Source organism: Phasianus colchicus, chromosome 5 (genome assembly GCF_987193195.1).
Source record: "Phasianus colchicus chromosome 5, bPhaCol1.hap1.1, whole genome shotgun sequence".
NCBI lineage: Eukaryota > Metazoa > Chordata > Aves > Galliformes > Phasianidae > Phasianus > Phasianus colchicus.
Window position 1 is genome coordinate 32,640,107 of NC_143440.1, and position 20,174 is coordinate 32,660,280.

The window sequence follows — 20,174 nt, forward strand, 5'->3', positions numbered from 1 at the left end:
TGATTATTAAATAATAGCCGAGAAGATAAATGAATTGACCTGATATACTTCATAGAACGTGCACCAAGTCTTTGAGTGCTTCATGGAGCTTAAAAACATTTATTAAAATTCTGGAAATTAACTTGGTTATCTGGGATTACCAGTGATGTGCTTGCATATATTGTAGAGAACCGTAAACTCTGCAGTCCTTGGAAGCTAATCCTCCAAGCTGATTTTTTTTTTTTGTAATTTGCATTTCTTCATAAAACAAAATTACATTAAGTTTATATACTTTTTAACTGTTGGCAGACTTGTTTGATTGCTGTTATATTTGTGATGCAGAATATTTAAAGAATTTTCAATTTCCAAAAGTGCCAAATTGAATCTTCATCTAAGCCCACGTATGTATAGTATAAGGTTTGTAGTGTAATTAACTAGAACTTGGTTTCTTTTCCTGATGGCCAGGTCATCTTATAAATCCAAGAGAAATGAATAGTTACAACAAGAGGAACTCACCATTCTGTTGCATACTGTTATCAACAGCATTGTGCCATAAACTGCTTTATAAACAATGGAAGTAGCATAGAAACTTAAGAATTAGGAAATTGTGTTATTAACAAGCTACATTTTTGACTGCCATGGGGTATTTATTTAGACTGCCTAATGTGCTTCAGAATGTGCTTTCTAATGTAAAGAGCTACAAACAAAAAATTCAGATCCTCAGATAAATGTCAGAAATGAGCCTTAAGTGTCTTTAAGAATATGTACCAAATAAAGCAATGTGGTTTTCCCTCTTCTTTCTTCTTCTCTTCCATGCTGGCTGACTTTCTCTCCTTTCTGATGTCAGTTTGTATCTTTGTAATGCAGATATGAGAGAGAAAGAGGGAATAACTCTGTCGTACAGGTGGAAACACTTAAAAGATCTGACTTTTAAAATAACTGAATTTTTAAAACTGATATTACTCCCTCTCAATATACCACATTAAAAAGTATCTTATGGTGCCTGGCATCTTCAAGGCTAGTAATATAAGTAAATATCTGCAGCAGTCAAGATCACTGAGAAGTGATGTGCATATGGTTTATATATAAATAAACACATATCTATGCATTTCATGTCTTTGTGTATATTACTATCTATAATAGACATATATGTTGAAATCTGTGTTTCACATCAAACCTCTACAGTATGCGTCATGAGGGAGACAAGACCCATGTGTTTTGCAGAAGCTTTTAAAGCTGTTTCATTTATTTTATTAGCCTTTAATGAATGTAATTAGAACCCAAGTAATTAAATGCAATTGTGCTCAGTATGTTCCTGTTGTAAATTGCCCTAAACAATGTGCATGGTGTGAACAAATTTGTGGGATTAATAGAGGATAGATAATGTTTTTGGATAGTATTTCACACTAAACGGCTGCAGAGAGAAACAAAGAAGCTGGCGCAGTGTCATTAATCTTAGTCAACTGGCAGTTCTGGTGTAATTTGCATGACTTAGACAGTGACACAAGATGGGGCTAGCTTGGGATGGGTGTTAGATCACTGGATACATATGTATTTATTTCTGTTTAGTGCTCTGATTTATAAGTAGAAAGAAGTTTGTTTGAACAACCTGATTCATTCTGTTTTCATCTTTGTTTTTATCTTAGATTAACGGAATTACTGGCAGTATATTTTGTGTGTTCCTTTGTTTTTATAGTTAGCATATTGGTCTATGGATATTAAAAAACATCTGTGCATCCTTGTCATCATAGAAGAAAGGCAGATGTGCTATGATTGGATAGTGGGTTGCTAGTGGAATAGGTTTTTTCTTAATTCAGTTTGTTGTCTTGTTTCCTGGCTTAACATTAGGATAGAATGAGACATCCATATTTGTTTCTAAACAAAGCTGTAGTACTTATACTTAATAAGTTGGTCTACAATGTCAGAGGCAGATACTGATGGTATGACAATAGAGGTTGAATTGTTCCAACAGTATTCCATTAAATTTTGTTGTCATGCAACAGACAGTAGCAGAGGAGAGAGGCAGTCTGACAAAATGGTGTCTGGCATGGAAAAGCTTATGATGCAAAGGTGTGGGATTGAATTCCTCCATGCTGAAAGAGTTGCACTTGCTGACATTCACTGACACTTGCTGAACATTTATGGAGACTGAACAGTGGATGTGAGCACAGTGAAGTGGTGGATGGTGCATTTCAGCAGTGGTGACAGTAACATGAAAGACAAGCCATGCTTTGGATGGCCATGCAGATTTTTATGAGCATAATATGCAGGCTCTTGTTCATTGCTAGTGCAAATGCACAGCAAATGGTTGTGACTGTTGAGAAAAAAAAAAAAAGTGATGTATAGCCGAGAATTTCCTCTTTTAAATAGTGTCATTGTGCTCTTTGTTTCTGTTGAAGCTTCCATGGAAATAACTATGAGGCATTACTTTCAGAGTGACCTACATAAAATATGCATTTTCATTCTTTATTCCATTTGTCCACATATTCTAAAAATCACTGAATGCATATAACCTGATTGAGTAGAAATATAACTCAACTATAAAATGCTTGTTGTATTTTAGTAGAGCAATATGTTCTCTCAAAATAGTGGTGTGACTGCTGTAGTTCATTTTCACAAGAATTTTTAAATGGCCTGGTTTGGCTTAGCTGAAACACAGTCATCTGAAAATGTCTGTCAAAATGAATTGCTTTGCTGGAAAAGTTGGAACAGATATATCCCACTAGCTTCAGGTATTAGAAGATTGAGTCAAATTTAATTTGAGCCTTGCTAGTTATTTCTGTCCCACACTCTAATATTATTTTCAAAATAGTTCCCACAAAAACTTAACCTTCCTGTATAGGACATGATCCCTTTTATTAGAAAAGTAACCACTGCCTATAGCTAAACTTAGAATCATAAAACAGAATAAAAGAATCATTATAGGTTGGTAAATACCTCTAAGATCTTCAGTCCAACTATGTGCCTGCCACCAATTTTGCACACTAAACCATATCCCTAAGTACTATATTCATAATATCCTTACACACCTCCAGAAACGGTGCCTTCAACATTTCCATAGTATACCTGTTCCAATGCTTCACCACTCATTTTGAGAATAAATTTTTCCTAATATCCAACCTGAACTTTACCCATTCCTTATCACCAAAATCTTACTATAAGCATATTTAGTATATATTTTCTCTGAGCTTTTGAATGACAATTATGCCAAAAACATTTGTGCTGAACTTATTCATGTAATGTTTCTGGAAACTGTTAACTCTCTTAAATATATCATTTATGCACACCTAATCATATTGTAATGACAGAGTTAACATAGTTGTGTAGCAAAAGTGAATGATGAGTAAACAAGGGATCTTCAAAACCCCTTAAGAAATTGCAGTCCTGTATATAAATAGGAAGGGATTCCTACTTCAACAGTACCTGGATATTTTTATTGTAAGTTTTCAACTCAGGAAGATCACACTTAACCAGATTGGAGGAATACTGACATAAGGTATTCTGAGGCTGTTAGAGTTTAGTAGTTTCCTGTTGTGCGTGTCTAAGTGTATTTTCAATATGTCTAAAACATTATATTTAATTTAAGGTATTCACTTTAGCTTCATTTTAAAGTTACATTGTTTTAAATTTGAAAGTTAAATTATAGAAGTAAATAATACTGTTCATATCTGTACTTAATGTTAGTCAGTTAAACTTAATTTTGATGCTTCCTGACTCCCTAGTAGTACAACACATTCCTAATGTTTTCTTAAGACAACTAAGTTAAGAAGTCTTGAGTATTTATATTAATATTTCCTGATAACATATTCATTTTAGAAGTTCAATTAGATTAGTAGTTCTGAGTCTTCATTCTGTAGAGTTTTAGTCCAGCAGAACTATCCAGGGAATTAAGCTACTCTAGATATGTTGCAGTAAAGTAGGGAAGGTGGACCTGAATATAGTCTTTTTTTTTCCCTCTTCACATGATACAAGTAAACATTTTATTTTCCAGTAATGCAATTTGGAGATACTAGTATACATTCACAGAGAACTAGCTATTGTAGAAAACTCTGCTCTTGTTGAAAAGTCCTGACATGCAAGAGTTTGAACTCAACTTTATTGTTTTTGTGTGAACTCCACATCTGTTTCACTGCACTAAACAACATTTTTGGCACTGTACCCTAGCCAAAATGTATTTAGTATGATAATCCAAATATTAAGCAATATTTAAGAAGGCTCCTTCCAACATCCAAGTAATTAAGAAAATATGAATTTATATCTTTGCTTTGGGTGAGCAAATACACATTATTCTTCTATCCTGTAGAAAAAGCCTATTGTTATTTCTTTGACCAATATAATGTGCAAAACAACAAAAGTAATTAATTAACAATTCATGAAAGTAGTTGACTTCTATTAATGTGCCATTGACCTTAGCACCACTATTCAACATTTAAAGGCAAAGGATCATATTTATTATGAGGTCAGGCATATTGATAGAGCATTAAAATGAGTCATATTTAGCTCACTCCATGGGAATTATGTTAATGAAAAAGATGTCAGAGTTGCAAAGATTTTAAGTGACTGAAATGTTATTTGATCTAGAATTTATTTGTTATTTATTCTGTAAGAACGGAGAGCAAATGATTTATAGGGTTTGTGTTTAATGTGAGGGTTCAATAAATGTCGAGGCACAATTTTTGCTTACCTAAAGCAATGAATTCTGTGGGAGGCAGAATCTTCCTTTTCTGACCTCCCAGTTGTTAGCTTGTTTATTTTCGCATAGAGTTTGGAGAGCTTAATCCTTCTGGTCCATTAGAATAGATTGCTATACACTATATAATTCTAGAAGGATAATGTAATTTTTGAAATTATTTTCTAATGTATTTGTTTGTAATTAAAATCTTTCACTTTTTTCTATGTGGCCTTTTTCTTATCCTGCATGTACTTGTTTGTTTTGCTGTTACATGAAGTTTTTTTGAGAACAAGGGAATGAGGGAAAAGCAGCAAGTATATCTGGATTTCTGTGTACATTCACTGTACATGACTGAAATATGGATAAGTCTAGAATTCAGATGTAAGTCCAAATGAGAGCTGAAAGTTGAATTCTTTGCTGTTACTAAATGATAGTAATTTTTTTCATTTGATAATTCTATCACTTTGAATTGTATCCACTGTATTTGAGTTATCCAACTGAAAAGAAGCCTATTTTCAATTAAAAGCAAAACTCAGGATAGATCCTGAGTAAAATATAATTTAATTGGAATACCACTGAGAAGTTGGGTTTAATTTTGAGCTTGTATATTATATACTGTATATTATGTTCAAATGATATATGAAAGTCTTCGGGCTTGAGTTTGCGGTGATCTAAAACAAAGTAATATTTTTTCATGTATGAATTCACAAAAGCAAAAATGCAAGACTCAAGGAAGACAAACCTCCCAGTTTTCCACTTAAAGTTGCTTTAACTTTACATGTACAAGGCGATTCACAGGTCCCCTTAATCATGTGATTAATTCTATCACAGTTTGAGGTAAATGGGAGAGATAATTCCTTATTACACGAGAATAACTGAGATCACTGATATGATTTTCTTGGATTCCACTTCGATTCAGATTGCTATTCTGTTTTAAATCCTATTCTGCTGCTAATTTCAGTTTTACCCTGAAAGGGATTTTGTATGCTTTCTAAGGCATTTACATTTCAGTGGCTTTCAAAACATTTTGGATGTGAAATCTTTAGCAAGGGATAGTTACAACTTACAGACTTTTAAATTAATAGAATACCTAGAGAAATTAAATTTTCTTGGTGATATGAAGCAGCAAATCCTACTGGTGTTTTCTAGAACTAAGGAGATAAAGATCTTATGTCCAACATTGTACAGAGGCCAGTTTTGTGACTGATGTACATGGGGGCATTATTCTGACATAGTTTTGTATTCACACTGCATTTGTTGGAATCTCCAGACACGAAATAGCTAGCACTGTTTCATTAATTCCTTTTCAAAATTCATTTCAATGCATTAATTTACAGTAGGTGACATTTTTTATTATTTAATCACAATAGTAGCCATTCATCTATAATTGTTACATATTAATCTTAGTAGTAGATTCTATGTATTATTAGATGTTATTGAAACTCTTAGAACTTGATGTCATTTCTTGTTATTAAAATGAAGACTATCAATATAATCTAATTTACAAATTAAAAAATACATATCCTCATTGAGCTGGTCGAAATGCTTGAACATTGACTTCACGTTGATTTTAACATGGCAAGATGCATAGAACTTTAGCCACTGCAAGGATTTCTCCCTTCTGTTTTCCTCAGAACACCGACTTCATAAGGAAGTAAATGCTGTACATTGCAGGGTGTCTTTCAGCTTTATTATATTCCATGTCCTCTTGCATTTTATGTAAAAGGAATTGAAATAAATGGTCCTATGGTATATGCACTTGTTGTTAATATTGGAATTTTTGTTGTACCAATGTGGTAGTTATGTCTGCATACACTTGCACACATACAGTTTTTTACCACTGAGTTGAACTGACCAGTTGGAAAGCTGTACTTGCATAGCAAGCAAATTAGGAAAAATTTTGAGACAACATCCAAAGTTAATTTAAATCAGTTTTCTATTTCATCTACTTTGTTATCCTTCAATAAGTAAGAGTCCCGAAAATGTGTGTCTGTTAGCAGTTCAAGGGACATTTATGTCTTTGTGACTAACTAGTTTTTTTATGACAGGTAGATTCAAAACATTGATGTTTTAATGTACCTGTGCTGCAAAATGTTGATATAGAAAATTCATGGAGAAACTTTTATTTTGGTAGAAGATGGAGATTTATTATTACAAAACTCACTGATTTTTGCATGTGAATAAGACTCTTGAAAGTACCTTGGAAGGGAAATCATAATTAAATGCTTACTGTTTACTTTTTCTATCATAAAATACAGACATTTCCCTTTCTGTTATGTGCTATAGTGCTGCAATTAAAAACAAAAGTAGCATTCTCAACACCATTCCAGCTCTGTCATGCTTCTCTTTCGCTACTAGTAGATGGCAAGATGCAGCCAATGGAATCTTTGCTAGTAATCATGAAATCTGTTGAGGGAAAAAATTCTAAAAATTTAGTGGAAGTGGAAAGGGAAATGTTAACAATATTACTCAACATATGTGGTTATAGATAAAGAAGTTGTACATATTCATATATTAGTTACATGGCATTTGTTAGAAAAATTTAGCTTAGTGAGCTAATAAAAGTCAAAATTCATACACTTTAACAATGAAATGCTTGACTAATTATATATAATTATTTTCAAAGTGAAATTGTTTTCTCATATGAAAATGTTCCTGATTCAATTAAGAAATATCTTTGTATTCTCTGCGATAGCTAAGGAGCAAACAAGAATACAAGCCTGCGTCAAAAGGAGCAAAGTCTATTACTTCAGCGTAAATTTCAGCCCAGGTGCAGCTATGATTTTTGTTATATTTGGAGATGAACAGAATAATAGGAGCAGAACTAGTTTTGACTTCCATGCTTTTTGTTTTCTTTTTAACTAAATATATTTTTATTAAGCAAATAATAGAATTGGAATAGAGGTGGGATTCATCTGAAATTTTTTGTTCAAATGTATTTACTTAAATATAATTTCTAACAGATACACTTTTTAGGCCCAGGACAATTTTCTACAAACTGGCAAAGGTTTTTAAATAGTAAGCTGCCCAATGATCAGTATTCTATGTTTCCCTGCTGTCTGTTTAAATCTGGGTCTTGAATTTGTGTTGCCCATCTCACAAGTGTGGGAGGCTGAGCTGCCCATCTAGTGACATGAGTGGGGGTGGCTTCTCTACTCCTGAGGGAGCTGTTTAACTTAGTCCACGAGCCAAATCAAAGAGTTCAGAAGTGAGTTACTCACCTGAGGACTCAGGTTATGTATTGCCAGTAGTAGTTCCCATTCCTGAGGTTGTATTTTCCAGCTTGTGTCCAGCTATATCTTGAAATGTCTTAATGCTGCTACTGATGGATTACTGTTGGAGAGCTGCTGCCTTATGCACAGCAGGACTGTTCAAACACAGAGCTGGAGATGATTGCTCAGGATAACCAGTTATTTGGTACTAGGTCACACATTTAGGATATCACAAAGTAGTGATGCAAACATCATATGAGTGCCTAGGACCATTACTGACTGACTTCAGTTATTATCTTTGGTAGCTGTAATGTGGTAGCATGACTTTATGCTCATTGCCAAGTGGTTCATCGTGCACCTATAAATATAGTAGAGAACTTGCTATGCTACTTGCTCACTTTCATGGTCTTTTAAGAAATCATTGCTATCACTGCCATATGTGGCTGTTTTTTTAACTATACACAATCAATGATAATTTAATCATTATATTTAATTTTTCATAGTAATAAACAAATTCCACATTTTTATCTATTCTGAAAAATGAAAGGAGCAAAAATAATTGTAATTTTTTTCAGGGATATTGTCTCATTATTCCGCTCAATTTCATGACTTCCTAAGACAAAAACTTTTTTCTTATATTCTTACATCTATGTTGCCACAAATTTTAGAAGTATTTTTGTTCATTAGATTTAATACTCAAATATAGTGGTCTACAATATATTAGTCTGAAACAGTGCTCTTTCTGCTTTGCTGGATTTGTCTCAGGATCAATTTTTTGAATTCTCTCTTAATGTTAGAAAACATCTATGAACCAGCTCTCCCCAGTCTTTGGCAGTCTGGCTGAAAGTAGTTAGAAATGCAGATGATGCTTGATTAAGAACAGTGGTTCTCCAACTCTCATTCTTCAGAGTGATAGAGCACCAAGAACATTGGTGATTTCTTGTAGCATCTTTTCTGGATTTTGCGGCTGAAGAAATTGATATATTCCCATTGGAATTTGTGAAAGACTTTGCAGAGATTTTAGCCTATGGCAGACTAGGCCTAAAGGAAGCAATCCCCAAAGAGAGAGAGCCTGCAGCTGTGAATTTAAATGTGTAGTAGGAAATGTCAGATTGCAGATCCAGAAGAAAAGGCATGCACTGAAGACTAGGGGAATTTCTGCCCTAAGATCTATCAACTATTTTCAGAACCATGAAGCAGAGAGCTGTTTGTTTGTTACTACTTTTTAATTCCTGTTGGCAGTGACATGCAGACTATGAAATGTGTTAGGCTTGATTTACATAAATCAGAAGGTTGTCAGCATCTTCCCTTTAGATGTCTATGTTGCCTTAAAATCCAAACTGATGACCTCATTGTAACACAAATAAATAGTGTTGGTAAATGTTATTATAAATTTCCTCTATTACTGAACGTACAGATGGAAATGCAAAGTTAAAATTTGTCATATTTTCTTGCATACACTATGCTTTGTTACCAGTCTTCCATATTTTTGAAACATTTTTTTCCATTATCAAAACAGGATAGATTCTGTTTTTTACAGTGCTTGATCATATTCACTTAATTTGGTCTTTTGTTGAAAATATAATTTCCTTATTGGTAGACCTCATTGTATCAATACAAATGTAATTTTGAGGCCCTTTAGCTGTCCATCATAATGAAATGAAAAAAGATAGGAAACATTTTCATCTCTTAATTGAATAATTATTTCTCTATGTCATCAAGTATTGGAGAGTGCAGATATATTGTTGGAAAGAGTAAGGGAAGTACTGTAATTATAATCAGAAAAGTTCTAGATAATTTCATGACTGCTAAGAACATCTGTAATTTTACATGCTTGTAGCATACTAGGATTACTTAGTTGATTAGATGTATTGTTAGATACTTATATAAGGTTGTTCAGTTTTATCTTGAGGCATTAATTTCTCATGAAAGGAATTTACTGATCTCAGTGCACTAATCACTTCATGATTCAACTTTCTGGTTCACTGTACTCATATTTTTTAACAAACACCATTTTTTTCTAGATTTCAGAATAAATATTGAGTTTTACGTAAAATGTACAACTATCCTTAGAAATCATGAATTTTGTACAGCCTGTCCAAGAAGATTTTGGTTTGTCATACGTATAGTATCAAAATAACAAGGTATTTTTTGAGTTACAATTAATATATAGCATTTTGCAACATTAATATCTGTAATTTTTTATTATATAGGCACTGCCCTTCCACCTTTCTGTATTCAGATAGTGGGACTTTATGCTACTAATGGATAAATTTCCACATTTGGGTCTGTTTTTTTTTGGTGTTTTCCATAGTGGATACTACCAGCTACATGAAGTCATCTTGTCACTTGAAACAAACTGCTTAGGCCTGGAATTTTTAAAATAAAACTTTTTTTCTTCTATGTCACCCTTATAAACGTGCCCTTTCCAAATTCTTCTTGCTTGCTTTTACAATAATGAAAAGACTAAAAAGACCATGCTTGTAATTAAAAGTCATTTTTAAATAACCTCAGAAGATTGTTTCTAGAAATCAAAACATCTTCATAGTACAATTTCTAAGGAAAGAAAGACAAGTGACTGGGATCCCGTACTCTTTACTGTAGTCTACATTAATTATCTTCTATTAAAAAATGACAAAGACCTTTTTGAAAGGGAATCTGGCACTCTTTCCACAGAAATGATGGCAGACACCCTACTCTCTGCTGATTTCTTGACACTTCTAATTACCTGTATTCATTTGAAATCGTTTCCTTTGTAGCGAGTTATTGGCATGATTTTCAGAGAACAAGAGGAAAATGGAAAACATTTTAGCAAGTTAAGAAAAAAAAAATCAACAGTATCATTGTTTGCAGCTTTTGTTGAAACTACCTATGTGAGTCATTTGAGGGACATGAAGGTAAATGAAAGGTTATACTTTGCCCTGCACGTTGTCACTGGTATTTGTAATGTCAATAACTGTAGAAGGTTGTCAGGAAACTAGAGAGATAAAGGTCAATAGCAATGACAAATATATCACTGTATGTGTTTGAATATGCAATATCAGCCCAATCTCATGGTGGAGGTTTTCACACCCTGGAAATATCAATCAGGTGCTGTATCAGAACTATCCATTGTTTTCTGTACACTTAGAATTAAATGGGAGATCAGTAGGTTTAAGTTTTAGCATGTTTACATTATTTTTTTCCAGTTCATATTTTTTTCATTTAGTGCAGAGCAACAAGTTACTGCCAGAAAGATATTTTCCATTGAATAAAACACCAACAGAGATCGAAAAACAAAATAAAAAGGAACAAACATTATTCTGGGTTCATTAATGCGTTATGGGGTATTGAATGTTAGTTCCTGTTTAACATCTGATATTGCTACAGCTTCCAAATTATTTTTGCAAACCATGGCTTTCTGATAATCGCATGTAAAGCCATTTTTTCCTATTTTAACAAAGGCAACGGCATCTTGTTCAAAGTGCCTTTAACAGAAATAGGGGCACTTTATTTTTCATGAACTATAGCAGTTTTTAAGAGCTCTGTTAAAGAAAGTGACCAAAATGTACAGTTAAATGAATGTGTAATGGAATAATCCTTTAGAGAGAACTATCTAACACTTAAACACATCAAAACACCAGAATGTGACTTGTTACAGATGTGGTCCTGATTTAGGAAAACTTCTCACTTGACATATAGGAGTGCTAAATCGCAATTCATTGCTTTGTAATGTGGTTTTCCGTGATTATGAAAAATGGAAAATGAAAGCTGAAGAACTTCAGTGTGTCACAAGACATTGACAGTGAAAACAACACTTAAGTTCAGGGCAAAGCTTGAAGTAGAAAGGTAGGGGAAGGACAAAACAGCGTGGAGATGAGTATGAGAATAGCAGGAAGGAAGTATTGCTGCAAGAGTCTTGTTTGAGAGACAACTGGAAGAAGTATTCTTTCTGGGTAAAATATATGAAAAAGTGGGTAGCTAAGGGAAACGTGAGCACAAATTATATGCTGATTAGAGATATGAAGTCCAATATAGTGAAAAAAAAAATGCAGACATTATAAAGGCACAAAGATACTGTTATATGGATCAGAACATGAAAACTATGAAACTTCTTTGAATCTGAGTTTTTAAAATAAGCCAACCATAAAACTGTCCACTAACTCTAATCAGTGATCTCACTCTTCCCCTGAAAACTGCTTCCCTTTACAAGATGCAAGTCTTTTGTACTGCCAGGGTACCCTGTGAAGAGCCCTAAAATTCTGACAACTTCAGCAGGTAGAGCTTTGTGGTAGCCTGTTAAATGACTTGTGGTTAAAGCTTTATTCGGTTTATAAAAATAGTGGCTGAATTTGGAGATGTCTCTTCTGAGTGTATTTAACATTGAGTTTTAATTTAGTAAGCCCCTTTATGTACTTAATTACTATTTTAAAAATCATGTCTATGCTGCTCAGGAAAGCACTTAAGAATATGATCATAAGAATATATCTTCCAAAGTTCAGAGTGTTTAAGGAAGTCCTTGAAGATGCCCACTGTTGGTTGAAGTGGTTTTTCCTGGGTCATTTCCTAGAAATACTTTTGACCTCCAAATTTTTTTCATGAGAGTAAACATCCTAGCTGAGTTTCCCAGGACAAATAATGACTAAAAAGGTAGCAACACTTATTAAATTCATAGAAGCTTATCCTTCCATTCTTAGCTAATTTTAAACCATATATCACCCAAATAATTTGGAAAACTTTTTCAGATTCTTAAAAACTAATCTCATTTTAAAAGAAAAAATTGCTCTTTTTGAGATATCACAGCTTAATATCTTAAAAATCTTGCTTTTTACTCACATCATATATGTACTTTAAATCAGTTACTGAAATGCAATTCAATAAATGATTCAAGAAATGTTACAGGACTTTCTGAGAAATGGGCTTGTAGTCCTAGACTGTCCATTGCATATTCTGTTGTTCTATGAATTTTGTTGTATGTTGAAATTTTTGTCATCTATGTACATATGGTGCCTGGCACAAATGATGATTGATGCATCTGATAATATATGATTTTTCTCTCTCTCTGACTCCCTCTTGCCTTCCCTCTTTCTCAATCCCGTTAGCTTCCTCCTTCTTCCCTATTTCCATCTTCTCCATGTCTGTCTTCTGTTGATCCTCCTCTCAGTCACACTCTTCTCTCTCTCACTGTGCTGTGGTACAAGGGTTTTCTTTTTAAAGTACTTTTTAAAGGTACATCTGCCTGTTGCTTTGTTAGATTTCACCCTGTCTCTTTCACACACATACAGGCATGTGATAGGTTTTCCATCTGAAAACAGTCCTGGCCCTTATTATAGACCAACACTTCTCAGATTTGCTATTTTCACTCAAATTCTTAATTATATCATTGTCCACGTTCTGTATTCAAGATCATGACATTGCTACAAGATGACTGCAATTACAAGGCTGTGAGGAGACATTCATGCTGCTGTTTTGAATCTGCATTTTACCTCTCTGGAATGGGGATAATCTTTCAACAGATGAAACCTCTTTGTGTGTTTTTGTGTGCAAGAAACAAGAAGAAATTCACATTGTGCTCACAGCTAATCATCTTGTCTCCTACATACTGTGAAATACATGACTGAGAATTAGATGCTCCCTAAACCTTGATAATTTGTAGGCCAATATGCATTTCTTTGAAAATGGAAAAAAATTAAATACTTCTGAAGTATGCATTTACCTCCTGTACTTATGTGAACTGGTAGATCACATAGAATCAGGCTGTCTGATTTTGTTAGCTTGGATATGCTTCATATAAACAGGGAAAGTTCTGTAGCTACAAATACCTGAAGCAAACTTTCCAGTTTGCAGGACAATACCAATTACCAAGAGTACCTTGGTATTCTTTTGCAGATAAAATGGTGCTAAGCTTTGTTTTATTTTGCAGAGATTCAGCAAGTGAGCACTGGAATCTAGTCTGAACTTCAGAAGAGCACTGTCCTGTTCCAGAGTGAGTACTGCTATTCTCTCATAGAATAGGAGTGTCCATACATTGACAGTAGTTCATAATACAGTAGATCTTTGCTGCTTATTTTCCGTTTTTACAATCCAGACCTTTATTTGCATTGCTTAATATCCCAAGAACATACAATATCTATTAATTTTATTGCCAAGTAAACTACACAGATTAATGTATTCTTATGCAATAATGGCAGAAACTTCTGCATTTTAAGAACTTATGAAAGTACTGAAAATAATTTGGTTCACACATGAATTTATTCTTTTTAAAACGGAGATTACTGTATATTTTATAGTACATAGATACAAATGTACCAGACCTAAGAATAGACTCATGCAAGTATCTCCCAGTTTCCACCTTGCTATTTAATGCATAACTTTAAAACCCTCACATGTGAAATGATTTTTATTTAGAAATACATATTTGTGATTTCTTTTTGACAAAGAAAGGCCTTTTGTTCTGCTTTCTTCAACAGAACCTCATTTTGTGACTTTCTACTGTCCCCTAGTGGCATTTTAATCTTTGTAACTATTGTGATACTGCTATTCTGCATTGCTTCTGTGCTTTTCTGTTTTTTTGAGACTATCATTAACAAACATTTAAAATACTATTAAACAACCCATCAACTGACTGTGGAAGCAATAACATTGCACTTTAGTCCAAGCGGTCCTTTCAGATATTTTAAAATGATATAAACAAAGCCAGCAACCATATGCTATCTATATAATGCATTACTTCATTACAGTAAACATTTCAGATTTGCAGAATGTTAACACAAACCTGATGAAAGAAAAATGTTATTAGTTGTGACGAGCCTATACATACCCTACAGTAGCTAAAATGTAATTTGTGACAGGTTAGAGAATTGTCAGTAGTCTTGGAGCATGCACTCCAGCTATTCCTTTTATTTTCTTCCCTTTAAGTTCACACTGCATTACCATTAGATTGTTTGCAAATTTTCTATACCCCACAGTGTCAATTTTACATCAAATATTAATATATTGCAGAGAAGTACCAGATTAGTAGCTTTCTCAACTGATAGCTATTGAAAATGGACTTCTTACGTTTTTCATGTGTTATATGTGCACACATTTCATACCGTTTGCTTTTGTAAATACATAGTTGCATTTTCTTTCTTGAGTATTTGTATGCATCTCCTTTCTTCACATTTGGTAAAAGTCGCACACATTTTCTCAATTACATGTAGTTTTTGATTAGGATAGGTTGGATTTTTGTTTCATTTTTCTTTTCATTTTCATATCTAACCAAAAGTAGTCTCTGCTGTCATGGGCTTCAGTGATTAGTTCTCCCATGCTGATCATGTATTTTATTTTACAATAGATAGTAGAATATTTCTTTATCAGAATTTTTATGTATACATAAAGATATGATATTGCAGACTATAACTTATAATTTTATATGATGAGTCACATTTAATAAAGGAATTTAGTTCTTCAGATTTGGAAAATCTGAATAAGATAATTCAGAATTTATTTAGTGTAATCAAATAAATTTTGAATGATGGTGCAAAATCCCAAGTACACGTATACATAAATATTTCCAGAAATCATTCAGTCACATAAATTCAGATTTAAAAGAATAATTCCTTTAAACTACTTTTTTTCCCCCATAATATTAATAGAGATCATCAGAAGAAATGCATGTTTAGTGTCTACCATGCTATTTTTAGTAGATAGCTGTAAAAAATGACAACTACAGGTACAAGATATAGTGAAATTTGGCCCATTAACTCAAAAATTTTTGAATCAAGAAGAGATACAGTGCGTTAATGATGTCTTGGCACTGCCACTGCACTATTATCCTTATAATAACCATCACACTAATACGAATGTTTTATATTTTTTATCTTGAATGGGTCTAAAGGTAGAAGCCCTTCAGCCATCGTATTTTCTTGGAGTGGTACATTGTATGCCCCGGTTCATTATATGCCCTGGTTGCGAAATGAGAAAGAACGTGATGTGACATTGTATACAATTAATATTGTTGAAAAGATTATTCAAATTGGTGCCAGCTTTTGAGCCTTTTCTGTCTCCAGCACTTATAGTGACTGTATAGATCTGATTTATCCATCCTTAGGACTGATAAAGATATCTCAAAACAAAGACCCAGAATGCTGTCACTTTGGGCATATACATACAAAAATGCAACCAATGTTAACATTCTCTTCATATCATTTTTCAGATGTGGAAAGGAGTAATTTTAAGGTCTAAAGATTATTTAGTCTTACAAGAAAGCTAAAAATCTGTTCCTCTTTATTTGCGCATTTTCATATAATGTGGTGCAGCTTTCAAAATTGCTTCTTTGATGACATTCTTTTCAAACAGTAATATCTCAAACTGAAATGTAGAACTTTTGCAGCTTTCTTTCTCACAAATTTCTGCATTCTTTGAATATAATCTTTTGGTAAGCAGATTTGTATTATGATATAGCTGCTGTGTTATTGGAAACACTCAAATTACTTTGACAGGCTAAAACGCAGTGGAATTTTTTCATTGGAATGTTGTGTAGCTTTGTTTAGTGAAATGTAGCTTGTTCATATACTTAGTTTAAGAAATAAAATTATCTCTAAGCTCTTTATTAAGAAACTATATGTTTGTCTAAAGAATTTCCTCGAAAGAGCTTGCTATAAGTTTGCCTAATTATACTAAGATTCTGAGAAGATCAGAAAATAGATTGCTTCTCTGTAAATCACAAGAATAATATAATGCTATCAGTGGCCTACTTTCCTAAAATTAGTTTTCTCCAAAACATACAATAAAGCTAAGCAGTCTCACTTTTTACAACACAGGAGACTATCTAAACAGAATGAACAGATTTATAGGGTTATTTTTAGTATGTGTCACTAGGATTGCAGTTTACATTTGCTTTTGAAACTTATTTGACATTCATGGTACAAAATACAGTCAGAATTCTCATTAAAGGTTTTCATAAAGTACAGTCTCAATAGGGTTGTTATCCCCCCCCCCAGTGAGGAAAAAAACCATGAATATGCACATCATGTGATCTGGATTTGATGTTATTTTATTACTATTAAATCTATAAATTGAAACACCTGCTGATGAATGTATAAAGAATGTTTACGTAAATAATTTCTCAACTCACAACTAGCAAAGTAACCAAGCATTTTGTCACTGTATTTCGTAGAGCAACAGGTAAATGCTATCGTGTCTAACATGGTAATTATTTTCTTTCATCACCCTAAAAAGCAATTGTTTATTGAGATAAAATTAGGCTTAGATTCTTAAAAGGTAGAACACTGTGCTTTTCTGGAAGCTGTTCTTCTGTGAATCATAGTTATACAACATTATGTAAGATGCTGACATCTGATGTTGAATGGATTTCCTGAATATGCAGTGTTGTGCTCCATGGTAAACTACAGTTATACACACATATGTTAAATCTAGCTGGGGAAAAGTGTGTAATTGCATGCAGGTGGGTTTTTTTTGTTTTTTTTTTGGTTTTTTTTTCCTTTTTGGTAAATATTTATATAAACTGAGGAGATAAAACTGAATATATACTTAACCAGTTTATGTTCTGTTAAGTCTATGGAAATGTTTTTGTGATGTGAAAAATGAAACCTAAACTGACATTATTTTTTTGCCTTCTGAAACTATCATATTAATTGCATTAGTGTAAAAGTGTGGAATAAGGAAATGCCTTAGCCAGCATATCATTCAGCTATATAATTCAAGTAGTTCTTAAATTTCAAAGTATGACAACAAACAGAAATTTTACATGAAGAACTCTGATAAGATTATGTTTTGGAATAAGATATCTTGAAACTAATGAGTGAAGCATTCAGTGAATTGTGAGAAAAATATGTTGCCTTACAGACTAACTTTTTTCTTATGCATGCATGTGCATGAGATTCTACAGGCTTTAAAAAATCAGTTTGCTATAGCCATTTTTAAGTATTAAAAGTCAACGTGCAGCACTTAAACATGGAAACAAATCATTCCAATAAATGTATCTCTTGATAGATTGCTTTCTACAAGGCTGGCATGGAACTGCAAGAATAAAATGACAGTCAGGCTAATAGGATAATATTAATCATATCTATGGTGAAGAGGAAATTGAGATAACTAGTAAGGGTTAAAAGTGGGCTGGTTTCTTTTGAGACATATATTTAGGAGGCTTTTGTTGTATCTGGCTGAATATTAATTCAGCAAAGTAAAAGTAGCAAATGGTTACTGTAGGCTGCCAGCAAACTGTATATGAAACAAAGAATTACTGGGTTCATAGAAGCTGATAACGGATTACCACACAGACAAAGCCATTTAAAATTTGCAGCTCCAACCAGACAATTTTTTATGTTTTACAAAGAAGTACAATTACATTTTGAATGACCTTATGCCACAATGATGATATAAAGAACAGATTTGTCTCTGCTCCTGGCTCTAGCTTGTATATTCCGTATACATTAGTGCATTTCAGTTGCTGTAGATGTGATTGTTTATCTTTGTCAATTTTAAGATATGAATTAAACACAAATGTCTTTCAAATGTGATACTGTACTTACTCTGTTCAAACGATAAAAATAATTTATTGCAGTAATCTGGATTTATGACTTGGTTAGTTAGAGTAAATATACAGCCTCTATGGGATTCCCTTTTGCCCCTTAAATTTTGCGGTGCTTTAAAATGTACTCCCCAGTCAGAGAAAATTTATCCTGTTTTGCATAAAATTCTTTAAAATCTACACTGTTGAGAAATTTAACTTAAGAATAATCAGATGAAGCAAATTATTTTAAATATCCATTTTAGGTCTAAAGTCATCAGATTTAAGATTATCCAATAGGAGATGTAAAAACTAAGCAGTGAAAATCTATCTATTTTCAACTATATACACGCACCTTTATAATAAAAAAAAAATGAAGATATCTAAAAGGCTTTATCTACCAGGGATGTCTTTTATTACTCAGTTTTTGACCATTTATTTCTCTTTGTATTTGTGATATTAAAATATTTTCCTGATTGATATTATTGTGTAATTTTTTTCTTTCTGTGATATTCGTGATAAACCCACACCTATTCATCTCTCAGTATTATACAAAGGTAGAGAGATAAAGAAAAATTATCTTATTAATTGAAGATAGTCTTGTGTTCTATTGCAATGGGAAACCCAGACAATGTTTAACACTTTTTAGAAAAGTCTTCTTATAGTATTTTGGCTAATAAAATATAATATATGTAAAAATGTTATCTCTAACAAGATCGCTCATTACCTTTTACAGATATGCTTTTTCAGCAAAAACCTTAATGAGAAAGAAGTGATGATGGGATTTTCATTATTAGAAGAAAAATATTCTCCTGTATTTTCCAATAATTACTATTTTTTTCTTGAGGTTTTGTGCATTCTGTAATGAGTTAAATTTATGAAATGATAAAAAGAGTATACAAGTGTATAATCAAAATTTACTTTACTTTCTAAGATGATATGGTTGTGAACAGTGCTTTTAAATTGGGGGATGGAGATTTTAACTGTTTTGAGCCAGATACTTTGTTGCACACTGTTAAGCATACATAGATATACATACATAGATAATATAAAAAAATAATATAAATATATAAATATTATGGACAAATAAGCATGTATTCTGAAAATGGTTGGCCTTTTAAAATTATTGTAATAGATTGTACTCTTTATGCTGCTACTTCTAGGATAAGTGCATTACTGCATTTAATCTGCTGTAACCTGTTTGAACTGATAACACTAACACAAAATGTGGAAAGTTTAAATACAAGGTGATCCACCAAATAAGCGTGTAGGAAGTGAGAAAGTAATTCGATAACTTTATTGTGCTTTTCTGTATCTAGGTATACTTTTAATTAAACATTAGTCCATAAATAAGCAAATAAAAGAAGTTAGAAGAGAAGCAGTTGATCTAAATCGTGACAGTAGCTCGTTTATCTTTGTCCTAACAAGACAATAGGAAATGACACTAAGCCGTTGTTTTCTATGCATTAAGATTTCCTTCTTAAACAAATGCAATTGAGGCAGTTTGTTTTTCAGCAACAGCCCAGCACGCAATGCCAGTGGCCAGAGTTTTGTCTTGTCTTCATCCAGGGAAGGATTAATCTTTGTGATGGTGCAAACAAAATGTATGTCTGAGGTCAAAGTGCGGGTTGCCTTTTGGGATCTGCATTACATTAATGTCATTTTTGGGTTCCTGACGTTAATCAAAACCAACACCATAAAGCGTCACTTAGCTAATTTGTGTATTATTGTCAATGTTACCATTAATTATGCGTTTGTGAGGAAAAAGAGGATTAATGAGATGTCACAGGTAATTTACAATGATCAGGCTCCCCAGGAC

General features: G+C 32.9%; 1 long non-coding RNA gene across 5 annotated transcripts in view; it reads left to right on the forward strand.

Moving 5' to 3' along the window:
• Positions 1-20,174, forward strand: part of LOC116229326 (uncharacterized) — a 92,221-nt gene that overhangs the window by 16,908 nt on the left and 55,139 nt on the right. For all 5 annotated transcript variants that reach the window (XR_016466940.1, XR_016466942.1, XR_016466941.1 and 2 more), the window contains one exon: positions 13,766-13,828. This is a non-coding gene — a long non-coding RNA (uncharacterized LOC116229326). The remainder of the gene's footprint in view (positions 1-13,765; positions 13,829-20,174) is intronic.